Here is a 17279-nt window from a genome sequence, read left to right on the forward strand (position 1 = left end):
GCGGTGTATCGTGCTCACCGACAAGAGCGGCGGATTATATTCGGGAGAACATTAATCTTCGAACGGCGAAGTTGGCGTAAAATTCGGATGGACAGCTGATCGTACGAGATCGGCGTCACGTGGGCTGTCGGGACTCGTTTAGGCAACGTTATTTCAGGGATTCGGTATACGTATCTCGGGCAAGCCTGCGCCAGCTGGCCGCATCAATCCTATTACAAAGCGCGTCTATCTCGGCGCGGCTTCTCGATCGGTCGATCGACTCCGGGCCACGTCCGTGTGTCGAGCCCGAGTCACTTCGCGTTGTGATCAGCCCCGAGAACACGGGTTCAGTTGTCCACGTCGATCTCTCGCAAAGCTACCGTACTAAACCGGGAGCCAAGACAAACCATGTATTAATACATGGCGAACTGATTCGGTGATCACGCGCTCAAATGTCTACAATTTTTTGGCAGAACGCGCATAACAGCTGGGTAATTCTTCTCTTATATAATTTGAAAAAGTACACTGAGAAAATATCATGACCTATCTAATCGGATAATCAATTAAATAGTAACAAACGGATATATCCGATTAAATTGTATAAAAGACAAAGAAAATCATCGAATATATCTGATGAAGGTAATCGGACATAATCCATTATTTAATCGGAAAACAAGAGTAACAATCGAATACACTATTTAATCAGTTTATCTGATGGAAATTTTTCTCAGTGTATCGTCATTTTATGCTTTGTTTCAAGTTACATCATAGTGTTTGCGAGATTGTTGCACACGTAATTGCATTATGCGACAACACAGCGTGAAACATGACTAATCGATGTGACATTCCAGGAGTTGAAAACGGGAACCACGTCGCAAACGAATATGAACATCGGAACGTTATTCTCACTCCGAGATATCGAGTTAATTATGGATTATCCCCGTACGTCTGTGCCCCATAAACCAGCAGGTTCATAAAACGTCCAGAAAGACGATGAGCCAGGCACTGTGTTTATATTTCGTTAAGTCTCGCGCGAACAACGCTCGCGCTTACGAAATACGCGCGGGTAGTCGTGGTAGTGAGAAGTTAAAATAGTCAATGAAGGTAGTGTTGGTTAATTTACGAACCGGCTGCACGCAGGAATCATTACGCGGGCCGGTGATCTTCGCGGAACGTCCGTCGCTACGGTGGCTACTTATTGTTACGTGAAATATAGAAATGCAAGTATCAAAGCGCAGCAGCGTGAGGCGGCGTCTCACTCGTTACCGAATTATTTGCGAGCGTTTAGCGCGACGCACCAATAATAGACGCTCGTCTACCTTCATCTATCCGCGACCGGCCGCGAGGCGATCGCCACTTTCGCCGGAGCGTTTTATGGCGTAGTATATCTCGAAACGCTTCATTACTGTTTACGCGACAACATAATAAACATTTAGCGTAGTTTAACATCGGCTATCGTAACTTTCCCGTCATGGATTTGTAAAGCAAATTGTCGAAGTCGCGTTGCCGAGCGTGTTCCTGCCAGATCGGACGGACGAACGGATGCGACGCGACGTGACGCGCCAACAGCATATCGCGAAAGATTATCTGGACCACATGCAATAGATTGCCTGTGCTGATCACGAGATCGGATTAACCGGCGTGCGTACGTTATGCTACTCGACGCGAAACGAGAATTTCTGTGCGGATTCCTGAAAATTCACCCGTCGTGAAATTTACCTCGACGATATCCGACGGTTAAAATCGTCCAGCGCGAGATCTAGCAAAATTTAGGAACGTCGCGCGCGAAGTCGTCATCGCGAAGAGACTTACCGTCGCCGCGCGAGACGCGAGGCTCCGCTCGCAGCTCCGCTCGCTCGACACGCGTATAGGTACATTCACATACACGCATCCAACGAAACCTATAACAGGTCACACGACCGCGAGGTCAACCTTCTTCAGTACGCCGTGCGTGTAGCACACGCCGAAAGGGTGAAGAAACTACGCGAAGGGGGCGGCGAGTGTGGCGGCCAAGGGATGGCGGGGGTGGGAGCCAGAAGTCTGGGACGCGAAGGACGTCTCCGTAATGACGGAGCATAAATAACCCGGACGTTTACGTGCGCATTGATTTAAGCAAACTAATGATTTCACTTTGACCGGTCGGCGGTGCGGCGAGGCGGCGCAGAAACGCGAGCCCGGCCGCAGCGAGACCTCGCCGGCTCTCGGCCTGTCATATTGACGTTTATATCCGCCCGTGTAATTTACATGTTTAGGCATGACAATTATTGCGATGAGACGGATGCACCGGCGCGACTGGGCGCCGTTACTGGCCATTATCCGGCGGCCGCGATGGAAAACGCAAAGAAGGCTCCCCGAGTCCGTTTCGCGGCGACTCGCGCCGAGAGAATCCGCTTCGCGATATTCGATTCGCGAATGAAGCGCGAAACGGGTTGAAACGGGCGAGCGCGCGACGTTGATTGATCGGTTTGCGAAACGCGCGATTATCATGATGATCGCTCCGAGATTTCGCGGCGCGATCTCTCGCGTACGGCCCTGCGGTCTCGATTCTGCTTGGGTTGGCCCGAGTCAAAGTCTCGGCCAAGTTGAATATGGCCACTTTGTGTGTGGGTGAACGTAAATGCGCAACTATAACATTCTGGCATAGAACACACTCGGCTCTCTGCGCGCGCGTGTGCACGCACAGGTATGCGCGAACGTGTGACCGTGGGCTATGGAACACGATGTACCGCCATACATCATCTAACATTGTTTACTAAACCTCACGCGAAAATATATTAACCGCGAGGTACGAACCATTATGTTATTGTACATTTGATATTACAATTATCCGCTGTCTGTTTATTCATGCTAATTCCGTTGCACGGCTGACTATAATATTATATATAAACTCGATATAATTAAATAAACTCGATGATACAATGGTCCTAAGATTCCGTTTAAGAAACTCTTAAAGCTTTTAAAACTATATAATAAAGTCCAAAATTCCACTTTACGAAGAATGTATTAATTAAATAAAATTTTTTAGTTGTTTGTTAAATTCACTTAGTTTTCAATCACTAAAATAAATAATTACGAACCTCTCGATACTAAAATGTGCTCGTATCTTATTCTAATTTCTCTTTTTCCACCGTGTTAATCGCAGAAGGCGTCTGGTGCCATGTGACCGTCGTAATATCGCGTTCTCTGCAGGCGAGCTTTGAAGGGGTCGAATGACCAGTATTTTCGCGATTTCCTAACGGCGGACGGCACGACATCTGACGTGGAAATCCGCGAATGCGGGATAGGTGGAGGGCGGGCACCATATATTCGGTCTGTTTGTTGCACAACGTCCGATAAGTCTGAAGGGGCTGAGCTCGAGGAGATGACATTGATGGGCTAAGCGCGGGACTTAAAGCCTGGAGCTTAACTCATCCGTCAGTATGTGACACATATACTTGCATAGTGCCTCCCTAAGTTCGTATTCTCGCGGGCCGAGACGAGCGGCAATGCCAGACATCTGTCACAGACTTCTTCGATCGCCGTTATCCTTAGCCAATTGAAATTATCGCTACGCGTAAAATCGTGAAGAGTATATATTCGATTTTTTCTTTTCTTTGCGAGGAACTACGCGAATCAATGCGTATAAGTCTTGACCAACCCCCGCAGGAGCTTCAAGAAAAATTTTCATAAAATTTCATAAAATACCCCCATGACGGTCTGCAAAATGCGAGGCTTGCGCCTTTTCTTCCCTTTCTCCTTAAGTATCCACGGATCCTATCGATCCCCCACGCACCGTCCACGTGGTTTCCGATCAGCCGACCCAGATGCATACCGAACGGCTCGTTGTCCGTATTCCTAATGGCACAATCACTGGCGTACTGTAAGTACGCAGCACATGGTATACACTCTTATCGGTACCGAGTGTGCAGCGCGGTATGAATATTCTATGTCGCTTAAGTATAGGTTTGCCCACTTGACACACGCTTCCCCGCATGCACACACAACACGCGCACGATAATGCGCCGTGAATCCTTCGCGATGTACGTTTATACGTACACGTACACCTATGCACGGTAGATGCACACGTGCACGGGCGCGCGAGCATAGAGGCACGCGGCCGTTACATACGTCGTGCGCGTCCCGCATACGCGCGCAAATTGCTTCTCTGTGTGTGCTCTCCCACCGCAAAATGATTAATTATTGCCTATAGCCCGAGCCCAGTGGTGAAACGTGCTAGGACGCCGACCAGGAAGGAGACAGGGCGAGACGCGCGCGCGGGGGTGAGTTACGGAGGGGTGAGGATCGAGGGATCCGCATACCCCGGCCGGCACGACGAAGGACACGTACCGGTGTTACTCCGGAACGCTAATAGCTTCGTAATAATTCTGATTTATGCGCCAGTAAGTAGGCGCGCGACGCACCGACGACGTCGGCCGACCGGTGGCGGCAACGATGGCGGCGGCGGCGACGGGGGTGGCTTCGTTTACACGCTCTTGGCTTTCGCGCCCGAAATATCCTTCCCGGCCTTCCTGCAGACTGCAGACGTCTATTGCCATGCCGGCGACCTGGGTAGGGACGTGTCTGGAGGCTTTGTCTGGTCAGGGAGAGCGGGCCGCGACGCGCTTTTAGTCACCTGTGCGTCAACGGAGGTTTATGCGCCGCCCGGATGCCCCATGCGACGTTATCGCGCGCGCGCAGCGCCATCGCGCGGCACACTGACGAAGAGTCAAGATCACACGTGAATCTCCGACATTCTTCTTTCGGTGGATTACGTCCGCTCGCGTAAATGTGAGAGCAACGCACAATATCACGGACTAATCATTCTTAAAATACCTGTGCTCGTCGGTGTAGCTGCGCTCGAATCAATGCAGAAATTTGCAAAATGTGGAATTAAATTGAATCTTTTCTGTTTTTAAATGGTACATGAAGAAATGTCTTTCTGGATCATCGAGATACTAAAATCGTATGCCAGACAAGATGCATCGAGAAGAGAAATTCACGTGCTCTTATCGATAACAATGTTTCTTTATCGCGAGACCAGGTGCAGATAATTCGAGTGCAAGTATGATCCTAAGAACAGAACCGCATTGTTCTCCGCAATATCGCGTCCCGAATTCCTCCCACTATTCTTCCAGGACTGTCTGAACGAGTGGACGTTCGTCAAGTGCGACTAGAAAATTAAAGATAATATTATATATCTCGACAACGGATTGAGGTCGCGGAACCTGCCACTTTATGCGCTCGAGCTTTTTCAATTCAATTCCACATGCACTTTCGCCGGTGCGTTTCCGCGTTTTTAATCAAGCAGACTGCACTGGCAGTCGCGCATTGGCGACTCGCGCCACATATCGAACACACTGCACGGACTGTAACTGGCAAACACGCGATCATTTAGTCATTTTCCTAGCCGAGTGGAAACTATAAATTATACGCGTGGAGCGCGTACTCGATCGCGTTACAGCACGCTAACGACATGGCAGATGACGATCGGCGTGCGTGACTTTAGTCTCGCAGCACGAGTGTCGCTGTAAGTACAGACATGTGTTCCTTGTCGGATAAATTCAAAAGTATATTAATTGCAAATCGTTGCAAAAGTATATTAATTCTTTATATTATAACGCCTAAGTTACTCGAAAAGAGTCTTATAAACTTTATAAGACTCTTTTCGAGTAACTTAGGCGTTACACTTAAATAGCTTAAGTACAATTAATTCTTTTATCGTAGTACACATAAGATTGAATGTAAGTAACCAACACTGATTAATCGCGATTCTGGATCCTCCGTACTCGCAAAAATAATTAATCAAATTGCGACACGTGAATGGAGAGGCGAGGGATCTTAATTTTCGCCAGGCGTATTTCCCAAGTAATTAGCATGGTATTTTCATAGGATTTTACATGTTTCTAGAATACCGCGCTCACGGATGCATCGCGGTGATTATAATCGTTGTTATCTTCATTAATAATGAGCGTGTTGATGATGGCAGCCCTGGATAATCGAGTATAATGATAATTATCATTATAAAACATGTAAAGTTTCTTGCCAGCGGGCGATATGGATCTGAGAAAATCCCATGGTAATTTCGCGCAGCTTAAGCCAAGAACGCGAAACGCGCCCGGATGAATCCCCATGGAATCGAGTCAAAATCGCGCGGTACGATCTGATCCGTTCACAGGTACGTACTTTTTCCAAACAGATCATTAAAGGATGAAACAGATCGGAGGTGTTGCATCCTTCCACGGGACGAGTCGGAGGGAAGGAGAGGAGGACTACCTCATCCGGTAGTTAGTCATCGGCTGGCAATTTATCACGAGTTACGAGATTCCGTCGGTCTAAGCTCCACTTGCTATGCGCGCGATCCGCGCGGCTGCGCAGCCCCGCTACGGCGATTACATATAATTACCAGCGGATTAATTAATTATACCGCGAGGCGGTCCACCCGAATGTGCCATACGCGATATGCTCGTCCGATGCAATCGCCCGGACGGACGTTGATTCCGGGATTTGGGCAACTTGGGGCGATATCCCGAAAATCAATTTCTCAAGCGTGCCTCTCCTTCTTTCTCCTCGTAGCAAAGTGTCTCTCTTTCCTTTAATTAGCGAAGTCTCGTATCATCAGCTTAATGGCAGTTTCGTACATCGAGACGTGTCTCTACGCGTTATCATTATAGCGTTCTTCCGTTCCTTTTATTTTCCCTTTCGCATTTCTGTTCTTGATTTCAGCAAATGAAACGAGAAACAGCGTAGTCGTGCGTAAAACCGCGCCGCTGCGGGCATACCGTATCGCAACCGTGATTCCTCGATTCGAACGCTAACGAGAGCAACGCGACGGCGACAGCTAAATCCGTATTCCCGACGTTTTCGCGAAAACGTCTCCGCGCGCGGGTCGCTAGACATATTTGCGCCACTCGCTCCTCCCGAAGCGAGACTTCTCGCATCTCAAAGATAGCGGATTGATTTACGAGCTCGCTCGCTCGCTCGCGCGGGCGCTCTTCAATATTTTCGGAGCACGTCGAAGCCAATTCCCGCGTCTTTGGCAGCTGCTCGCGTATTCGTAACGCAACAACGGCGGACCAAGGGGAGAGCTAAGCGGACCGGAGCGGAGCCGAGCGGCCGGCAGGAATAAATACCGCGACGATGGCGCGTATCTCTCGATTACCGCTGAAATCCCTCCATAGATCCTCCGAGCGCCTTGTCTCGCGGATGCATAACACGGTTCGCAGTGCAGTAAACTAGCGTGGGTGACACGCCGCATGATGGACCGAGAAGCAGGTGCAGCGGCGTACTTTACTTTTGCTCCTGGTGCACACCCTCGCTCTCTTGTGCGTTCTCACTCTCTGGTCCTCTCTCCTTCTTCCTCTCTTTCTTTCTCTTGCACTTCCTCTCTATCTCTCTCCTGCGCAGCCGTGCGCTCACGCATTTACGCGTGCAATGGCGTAGCGCACGCCGCGAAATATATTGTAACGACGGACAGCATATACTCGTCGTCTTTAGCCATTTAATCTCGGTAATAGCGTCGCACGCCTGAAATAAGACTTCATCCTTTGTGCCACGAGGACTGTAAACGTCCTTCTAATGGGCGCTTTATTTCGCATTGAGTAATGCAGCGTGACGACGCGGGGGTTGTTTCCGCGTGCGACGTATTTTTCGTTGCGCTCGCCCTCGTATGCGACGATATTAATGCCCCCCGACGACGATACTCGACTGGTTATTGTCCGACAGTGCACTATATCACAGATTTCCTTCACATTATAATTATTTTGCAAGTATCATGTCTTACTCGTGCAAGAATTGCGTATAGAAATCTCAGTTTTTGATCTATGGAAACGCACGGAATTATTAGGAAAATTATTTTACTCTTTAGAATTTGAATTGTGACGAAATGTAGACTCTGTGACGAAATCAGCTGTAAGTGTACATTTGTTACAAAGCGAATTTTGTGCGCTTTATTGGAACATCCTTAAGGTTTTCGGTAATTCAAAGCTGATCATTGCTACGCCATTGGATGGACGCCTGAATTCGCGGACCGCGGTCGCGACACGCGCTTCGCGATTTGCGTCCAACGACGCATACAGAGGAGAGGGTCGGTCTCATCTCGCCCCCTTTTCGTCCCACGTTTCCCCGAGAGAGCGTCCCGTGGAAGACGTCAAATACAGTTCTCAGAATCACTCTCTCCCGATCTCTCGCAACCCTCTTTGCATCGGGCCCAATGTTGTTCTTTGCGCCGTCTTCTCTCTCTCTTCACCCCCTTTTTCAGCACGCGCGCTATACGATGCGCGTCCAATAAATCAGCGAAACCTCCCGGATGCCACGGGTGGTGACAACTTCGCGTTACGTCACGACCCTCGGCTTTATGGCTTATTTAACCGGCACGCAAGTAGCCAGCCCCGAAGCGGATAACGCCAGGAAAAAAGGGGCGCATCTTGCTACTCGCGACTCGAACGGACGCCAGGGAACGCGCCAGCCGTTACGGAATCCGCATGCTCGACGACGATATTCGACGTGATCGGTGTCTTCCTCTCGAAAGAGGACGACTCTCGAATCTGCGCGTTCGATGGGACGTGGAGAACGTGACGGGATAGGCCGGAGAGACCGGGTGGTCCATCTCGAGATTTATGGGTGGCTCGTTCTGCAACATTCGAAGGAAACAGCGCGAAGACTCGGCGTGGATTCGTGGGACCGTCGGAAAAGAATGCAATGATTTCCTAGGAGAGTCATGTATGCATAGAACGAAAGAATGCTTCGTTCAGGGGGATGAATTGGGGGCTCGAGGAACGCAAAAGTGAGAAAGTGCAAAAGAGAGCTTACCAATAAGATGATAATATTTATTATCTTATATTCTTGCTGTTATTTGCAGCCACATTTAATCGAGAGTACTTGGTACAGCGACAGAGGAATACGATTCCACTCAAAATTGTTTATTGCCGGGTCGATATTCTCAAAAGCGATACCGCAAGAGTAAGTACCAGCTAAAAGCATAACTAAGAGCGGGCTATAAAAACACGAGCTCGTAAATTGTTTTAGGAAAGCTGTCTGAAAGGAAACGTTACTTCGAAACGATCGGCCAGCGTTTATCCCGTTAATCTTTTATTCTGGGAAGTCTTTTAAAGAACACCGGGAGCGCCAAAGGATAGGGTGAAACAAAGACGGATGGACGATGGAAGAGAGAAGGAGAGAGAGGGAGCGAAAAGGGGAGAGGACCGCTCTCCAGAACTCTTTCGATGGGCCATGACACTTCGCGGAAACTAAATAGACCACTCGGATGGATAATTACAACCGTCTTCGTGAAAAGGCAGGAGTCGGAGAGTGCGAAATAAAAACGGGAAGAGAGCCATGGCTCTCTCTCTCTCTCCCTCTCCCTCCCTCTCTCTCTCTCTCTCTCTCACTTTCTCTTTCTCTCGCTTTGTGCCTCTTTGATCCTCCCAATGCGTTATACCCGCCGATGATTTAGGGACGCATTTCCGCGACGCGTGCGCGATGTGCGCGCACCTAACATCGCGTTTAATTTGATTTATCGGCGCTATTATGTGCGTTGAAAAATAGCCGAACTAGATTACCGGGCACGGGTCGGCGTGATATTACGAGATCGTCGAGAGATCCCGCTGGTGTTCCGCGAACATCCGGACGGTCTTACTGTTCCCGAAGATGTTGCGAATACCCGAGGGTTCAAATTATCCCAGTGTGATGCTCCATGGAATCAGAAATAGCGCGTGATTCCGTGCAGCATGGTAAATATCTTAATGAATAATTATTTTCTTGACTTTCGGAATTTTTTTGCAAGTTGTTATTTGCCAGAGAAGCTTAAGTCATCATCGAAAGTCGAGACCACTCGATCGTGATTGTATCGAATTTTTATCGATATTCTATAATTTTCATAAAGAACGGAGATAACGTGCTGAGTCTGAATAATTTCTATGAGGCGTGAGCCTCGAATACTAGAACGACGCAGTCAAAGTCGGTGCGTGGGTGGACTTCATAATTGGGCTATAAAACAACGGAGATCGTGCATGATAATTAAAATACCTTTTTGTGGTTCGATATCCTATTCGATATTCTTGATTGAACTCGCTCATCGAACACGCCTCGGGCAGAACGATGTTGGTGATCCCCTGCAACATCGTTAATAACATCGAAATGTTAATGTTCCATTCAATCTCAATTTCAATCCAGAAATTTGAAACTTTATTGTTCCTTGATGTGCGCATAATGACGTTTACTAGTGTGATGTTCGAACAAAGAGTTTATCTTTATATTTTCTTATTGAGATAAAATATTTCAGTCGGAAAAAAATGTTTTTTTCCCTTCCCTCGTGTATAAATATAAATTACGAAAATATAAATTTCTTCTCTGCTATCGCGCTTCTTGTTCAACCCGATCTTTTTTTTTCTCAAATATATTATTTATTGAGCGGCGAATAATAAAAAAGTAAGAGTACATCCTCACGGTGCAACCCTACGTCCGCGCTTTTTACACGACAGAGGGACAGGTAAATCATTCTTATTCGACACACGGGACCGGGAGAACGGAGCTGCTACGCGACTAATAACCCGCCCGTAAATGAACCGTCGAAGCAAATTTATCGCATGGCGAAGATGCATAGTGCGCGACCGACGTCCCGATCGGTTACATGTACACGTGTGTATATACGCACAATACAAAAGGACGAGTCACGCTCGATTTCCAACGGGGCCCGGCGACGTCGTAGCCGCCAGGCGAATTTGTAAGCGTGCATCGGCGCGGCTCCTCTCGGTCCTTCCTCTCTCGCCATCCTCTCTTGCTATCTCTCTGCTCCCTCCTTGCCGCGGAAGAGGTGTAACGGGCGAAAGGTAATGGCCCCGGTAATATTGGTGCTGTGTGTGGGGCCCGAGCTGCACTACTAGTAATTGATTGGTCATACCCCCCGTGCCACATTACTCCTTCAAACTTCACTTCTCCCGAGTTCTTCGGCCTTCCGTAACCCCCTTTTCCGTAATCCTCCTCTCTCGACAACGCCTACTCGTGGCGGTCGTCGCGCCTCTCAATTTCGCTACCACGGAAATATTTCTGAGACACTCTTACCCTCTCTCCGAAAGTGATACAGAATGAAAAATACGAGGAAAATTAAAATAGAAGATAGGTGATTTATATATTTTTTTTTATAAATCAATCGCGACGACAGGACGGGAAGAAAATTGAAGATTTCCAAGAGAAGAAGAGAGAATCTATTTGTAGCGAATGATATTTTTTTCGCCGCCCACCAATCTCCTTGCATCGCATCCTTGAGAAAATCCGCCGTTCGGAAAGCCGGCGGAAAATTCACGAAAGGTCGTTAAGCACGATTGCGCGACGATTAATTATCGTACACGTAAACGCTACTCAGTTTCTTCGACGCGTCCGAAAATGGCCAGGAAATGAACGTTGTGTGTGCGCATCCTTCCCCCCTTTCCTCCCCCGCATGCGCTCGCACACGGGGCGCATTACCGATTGTACGCGATAATTATAGAATAAATAAATTCACGTCGTGGCGGAATGCGTATAATATATCTACGTCTGCCAAATGGTACCGAGATACAGTCGTATATCACCGGGGGAGTTATAGTCCCCGCCCGGTAACTCATTGCCGGGCGTACGTCGTCTCTCGCTATCCGTTTGGCTCGTATCCACCTCGTTGCTCTATGGCGCGAATCGTGCGTCACGCGAGATCGACGCCATTGAAAAATCATGCCTGTTTATCTGGGAATTGCCGGAGGTTCGCGGCGAAAGTGGAAGGCGGACGAGTCACTCCCCCGAGAAGAGTGTCGCGGAGCGCGATTCACGATTGTTGGAAGCAAAAACCGAAGGGTCCGCAGTAGCGCCGTATCTTAATTACGATTGCGATATCGCAGTAATAATTATGTGACAGAAATGCCTGAACGGTCCTAAAATCAAGCTAACATGGATTAAATATTTTATATAAACTTTGTTATAATATTAATCTAAAACGCAATTTTTATAACGTAATGTTGTGCTTAGAACGTATAAGGAAATCGAGTTGTTAGATACATAGCAATATTTTTGGCAAGATCATGCATATCCTATAATAGAGATATATGATTATTAGAACTTATAAGGATTGTAAAAGAAGTAAGGTCAAGATGTGCTTCAAGATGAGCACATAGTAGATGCATTTGTGTCGGAGCCATACATCTTGTCGCTCAGACATTACAGTAATATAGAAATTCAATCGTTCTGGCAATTATGCGTTGTGGCTGTTATTACGGTCCTCCTTCCGACCATACATCCATGTCGTGGCTTCGTATGCCACATGCATGATATTTTATTGGCTTTGTTTACGACTCGCGAGTGTGACTTGACACGACTGTCCACCGAACGGTTTCTCTATCCACGTATGCACTTCGGTTTATTTTCTCAAATGCAAATCTCGCGCGAGTCTTCCCACCCTCAAAGCCCGCGACAATAATTGCACAAAATTATATCATCATGTTATTTACGATATTAATCATTACTGATCATTTTCACGGCCTGTCTCGCAAAGCCAGGAAAATCAGAAAAACCAAGCATCACAAACGTGTCAATGAGAACCCCTGCGAGTAACAGTAGTGTAGCGGCAATAATAAGTGCAGCGAAGTCATAACGCAACATATAGTTACACACGCGCGAGCGCGGTCGGTGAAGATCAAAGGTTTCATAGGCCGTGGATCGCGTTGTCGGTCGCGCGGTGAAGGGTTAAGTCAGGCCATTGATAGCTCAATAAGATAGCCGACCATTCATCCGGGACACACCCTCGGGCGAGTTTCAGAGGGTGGTTACGGGGGGTGCAGGGTGGAGATACCTACACGGAATTCTTCCTGGCTCATTGTGAGGCGCCGATACCATGTAATCACGGTGCGGGTTCCTGTCTACCATGGGCCTGGCGTCCATGGGAAAAACACACACGTGATTACACGTGCGGCTCGTGCGTGATCGCGTTCACGCATTGACACGATCGCGTCTCGGAGCGGATGGACGGGCGTGTCATTTTTTGATTCACGCCGGTCCTGATGACGCGAGATACGGAAAAGTGTACGACGGAAAACACGACGCGTTTCTGAATATTCACGCGCGATTTATGCAGTTTAGCGTGAAGCTCGCGGGGCGAAACCTGCGCTGCAAAACGCTCGCGAAACTTTGAAAAGCCAGTGTTAATTTAATCTAACGGCCACAATCTTCTGGAAAGTATCCATAAATCTTTGCGAGCGTGGCCGCGGCCCGCCGCCAGACTTCTGGAGTCTACGCCATCCTCGGGGCTCGGGGACATTACGGTCGGTCGATACATATTTCACCGTCGTGGAAGGATGTCCAGAACGAAGCGGAGCAGAGCCCCGGGGTCTCGTTTGCGATACGCCAGCCGCAAAATAATTTTTGTATCAAAAGGAATAGCGAATGAAATAACGCTTGCGATCTTATCTCCGCTACGTCAGGTATTTTGTCCGTGCCCTCTCCCGCATCAAAGGTTACGACCAAACCCCAACGATTCCCGCGACTGATGATCAAACATAAATGCGCCCGTGTGCGCGCGCGTGCACACACGCGGTCGAGCCGAGTGTGCGCGTCCGGTAGCATCGAAGATCCATGCTTCGTGCGTGGGGTACGTCCATCTCGCCGTGGACGTTCACAATAGCTTCTGTTTAGAGTACTTACGCTGAAGGGAGCCCCCGGGTAACCCAAGTCAGCCATCTTACGTCGAATAAATCATCGCCGAGACGTCGGAGATATCATTGAACCGGTTGACGGAGAACGGCGTCGCGCCTAATGCAACGGGTGTCGAGAGAATACCCGTCGAGGCATCGCAGATCTCGCGTGTGGCATGATCGCATTTTTCATACATCACCTCTCGACGCCCACGGTCTTTCTCTTTATTATTTCTTTTCAGCAATCTTGATGACGTATCGAAAATCGTTCAACGGAACGCGCGAGAGATCGTGACGTCACGCAACTCGAGTCCCAAATTATCAGTAATAATCACGCGATATATTCGATAAAGTGTGGAAGACACACGGGGTATATCTCGAAGAACGGCGTTACGATATGTGAATAGTATCGCGTATCAATCAGACGCCGGGGGCCACATTGTCTTACGCGTCAGACGGATAAAGGGGCGCCTGGTCCGCGTGTTCCGTGGGCCTTGAAGGCCCCGAGAGTGCCCGGGAGCTCTGGACCACCCGGACAGAACCTATATGCCCGGCAGGGATCTTATTGACTCGATACCAGTCTGCTGAATCGTATCCACGTCCTCGAGTCAAGTGTCTCACCCGACACCTTGTCGAACTTGGGTCCACGGAAAAACCGGAGAACAAAGTTGTGATTCAGTCTGCCGTGGTTGCAGCAATTGTTCGTAAGTCGCATGCCCGTTACAAATATTGTGGAAATTCAGTTTTCCAAGTTCTCGCATTTATTATTTTGTAAACGCATTTATTCGTGTCATAAAAATTTTATCTGGTAAATACATCTAGATTAATTACGCCAAATTGCGCTTGATGATATCTGCAGCGGGAAAAGCTTCTCTTCCCATTAATTATACGCAGGAAATATATTGCAACGCTTTTTGCGATACGTATTATTAAAACAAAATGCTGTTAAGTAAATATCAAGATACGAAAGATGAGTGCGCGCAAGTATGATTTACAGCCGCATTTGCAATTCGCTCATGGATATTGATTCGTTAATACGTTCCTGCGCATTAGCGATTCTACTTCTGAGTATTTCGATTCGGGAAGGTTCGAACCGGAAGTCTGGAGAGGTTTTTTCGACGCCGCCTCTCTCTCTCTCTCTCTCTCTCTTTCTGCTTTGCGCACGATAATAACTTCTTATGATGAATATAGGGATGACCGGACGGTTGGCCATCTCCGCCGGTCAAAAGTTCTTCGTCGACAGACGAGGGTGGGGAGGGAGAGAGAGGGAAAGGATAAAGGGGCCCGGAGGGGCCTCTCGTGAGGACTGAGTACACAGTAGCAGACTTCTCATATAATGCGATATAATCACCTGGCATGACTACACACTATCTGATCCACATGCACACGATGGATCCCAGCGCGCGGCCGCGCGCGTGTACGTGCGTGCGTGTGAACAGAAATCACTACTGGCGGAGAAGAGGCCCGCATTTGAATTCCGGCTGATCATTACTCACTGCTCCTGATATTACTTCAATTCAATCAGTGTCTCGCCGGCGCGATGGCTACCACGGGCGTGCTCACACACCGAGCCGATATTTATATTCGAATGGTATCGTGAACGCGCGCGCACGCGCGCGCTACATGCGCGTAAGCGCGAATGATGAATAGATTCGGCCGTCGTTGGAATGCGGTTTCGCGCATCGACGTTATTGGCCGATCTTTCCGCGCGCGAACTGATCGCCCGGATCCTCGGCGAAATCCCCGCGTGATGAAACACTTTGTATTTACATATGATCAGTCGGGGCTGCAGTATCCCCCGCCGTCCTCCTTTCCCGAAGCCACACACGGGCGCCGTGACGGTTAAGTGCGATGCCAGCGAGACGGTTGCTGCATAACGCAGCAACGCTGCGACCGCTGCGTCCCGCAGGCTCCGTCAAGGACGACGGATCCGTGGATCCGCGCTGAACACCTCTCCCTCGCGTTCCCCGTAAGAGAAGATGAAGGAGAAAAGGAGAAGTAGGCGGAGTGCCCAGCGTACGTGGGTATCCGAGAGTTGAAGGGACTATCGTAGTAGATAATTCAGCGCGTATCTCGGTAGCCGCTCGCGTCCCTGCGGCGGCACGTTGCGTCGGCCATCACAAAGACAAACCTCCGATGCGGTATACCGGAGCGTTCCGCATCGCACACAATCATCCCACATGTCGTGTAGGAGCACGCGAAGCAACTACCGCGCGATCTACCAAGTAAGAGAAAAGGAGAAAGAGAGAGTGAGAGGGAGAGCCAGCTGAGTGGTGTAGAATGACAAGAAAAAATAAGTGGGAGGATGGACGCAACGGGAAAGACGCAGAAAGGAGGCAGAAAGGATGAGCGAGAGACAGCAAGAAGACGAAGCGAGAGGAGACGAGGTAGCAAAGTCGAACAACAAGAGTCGAGATTGCTGACGGGCCGCGAGAGGTTGGCGCCATCGCGTGATTACCAATTTGGAATTACTCGCTCGCTATGCGCCGGGGGATGATGCGAGGGACGAGGACGGATTATCGAGGAAAGGACGCGCGATCGTCCTGGACTTTATACTGCCATGCCGGCGCGCTCGCTTTCGCGAGCCGAGGTGCATCACGGCTATTAACGTGCGCCGTTGATCCCGTCGAATGAAGAAGGACTCGCGATTGTTCTAAGCCACGGCAAATCCAGGCTCTGCCGCCGCGCATCAAAGATTCCTATCTAAATTGTTCGCTTGAATTCGCACGCTCCAAGTGCGCGCGAATGACTGCTGCGTGGTGGTGAACGAATCGCACTGATCGTCGCGTGCGACGAACGAAGTTCTTTTGGATAAAATCGATAGGTATCAAAAGAGGAAGCCCGAGCCTGCCGTCTGGTGGAAGGTGAAATAGAGTCCGTGGATTACGAGGTCAGGCAGAGATCCTTCCGCGTGCATCCGCGGCTAAGTCGCCGTCCCGCGATGCCGCAACGGCTGGTTTCGCGTCCCAGACATATTGCACCGTGCTCCTGGGCAACGTTAATCGATGTTCCCTCTGTCAGTGACGAATGAGCGTAATCGGTAGAACCGAAACGGACCGTGTGAATTCCCCGTCGAGCACAAAACCGACCTGCCGCTCTCCCGTCCTTCCTCTCTCTCTCTCTTTCTATCTCTATCCTTGCTTCCTCATCGTGCAATCCCTTTTGCCTTTGCTCTTTGTCTCGTGTCTCGGTCCATCACGTGGAAACAGAAAGTAATCATGCTTATGGGCCGGTTAGTTAATTAGAAGGACCTGGAATTGTTAGGCGTGTGTTCACTTCTCTGTATGCGAGGCGTGTGTTTCCGTCTTTGCAAGTAATCTTTTTCAGGAAGAATGAAATTACGTTAAATATTTTGTTTATTAATGTTTTGCATTCGACATCTTCAGATAGATCTGAGACGCCTCATATCTGCTGCGAGCGGACAACAATAAATTCTGCGGTAAGAGAAGTACAGCTGCTGCATTATCAGCGGTCAAATGATCAAAATTACAAGGTTTGTCTGATGATATTCCCCCGGACAGAAATAATCTCGGCTCCGCTTGGCGATGCTGATTTTCATTCGCCACGATTGGTAAAGTAAATACGCTGAAAAGTCGCTTGAAAGTAGATTCCTCATTTCAGATTCCGAGATTGTATTATGCGAAAATATTATAGCAATGTCCGCGCTCAATT

At 48.9% G+C, this 17279-nt stretch overlaps 1 long non-coding RNA gene across 2 annotated transcripts in view; it reads right to left on the bottom strand.

Moving 5' to 3' along the window:
- The window catches only part of LOC105276294, a 380772-nt gene that overhangs the window by 31394 nt on the left and 332099 nt on the right, over positions 1 to 17279 (bottom strand). For both annotated transcript variants that reach the window (XR_003406934.1, XR_003406933.1), the window contains one exon: positions 9982 to 10067. This is a non-coding gene — a long non-coding RNA (uncharacterized LOC105276294). The remainder of the gene's footprint in view (positions 1 to 9981; positions 10068 to 17279) is intronic.

Source organism: Ooceraea biroi, chromosome 9, assembly GCF_003672135.1.
Source record: "Ooceraea biroi isolate clonal line C1 chromosome 9, Obir_v5.4, whole genome shotgun sequence".
NCBI lineage: Eukaryota > Metazoa > Arthropoda > Insecta > Hymenoptera > Formicidae > Ooceraea > Ooceraea biroi.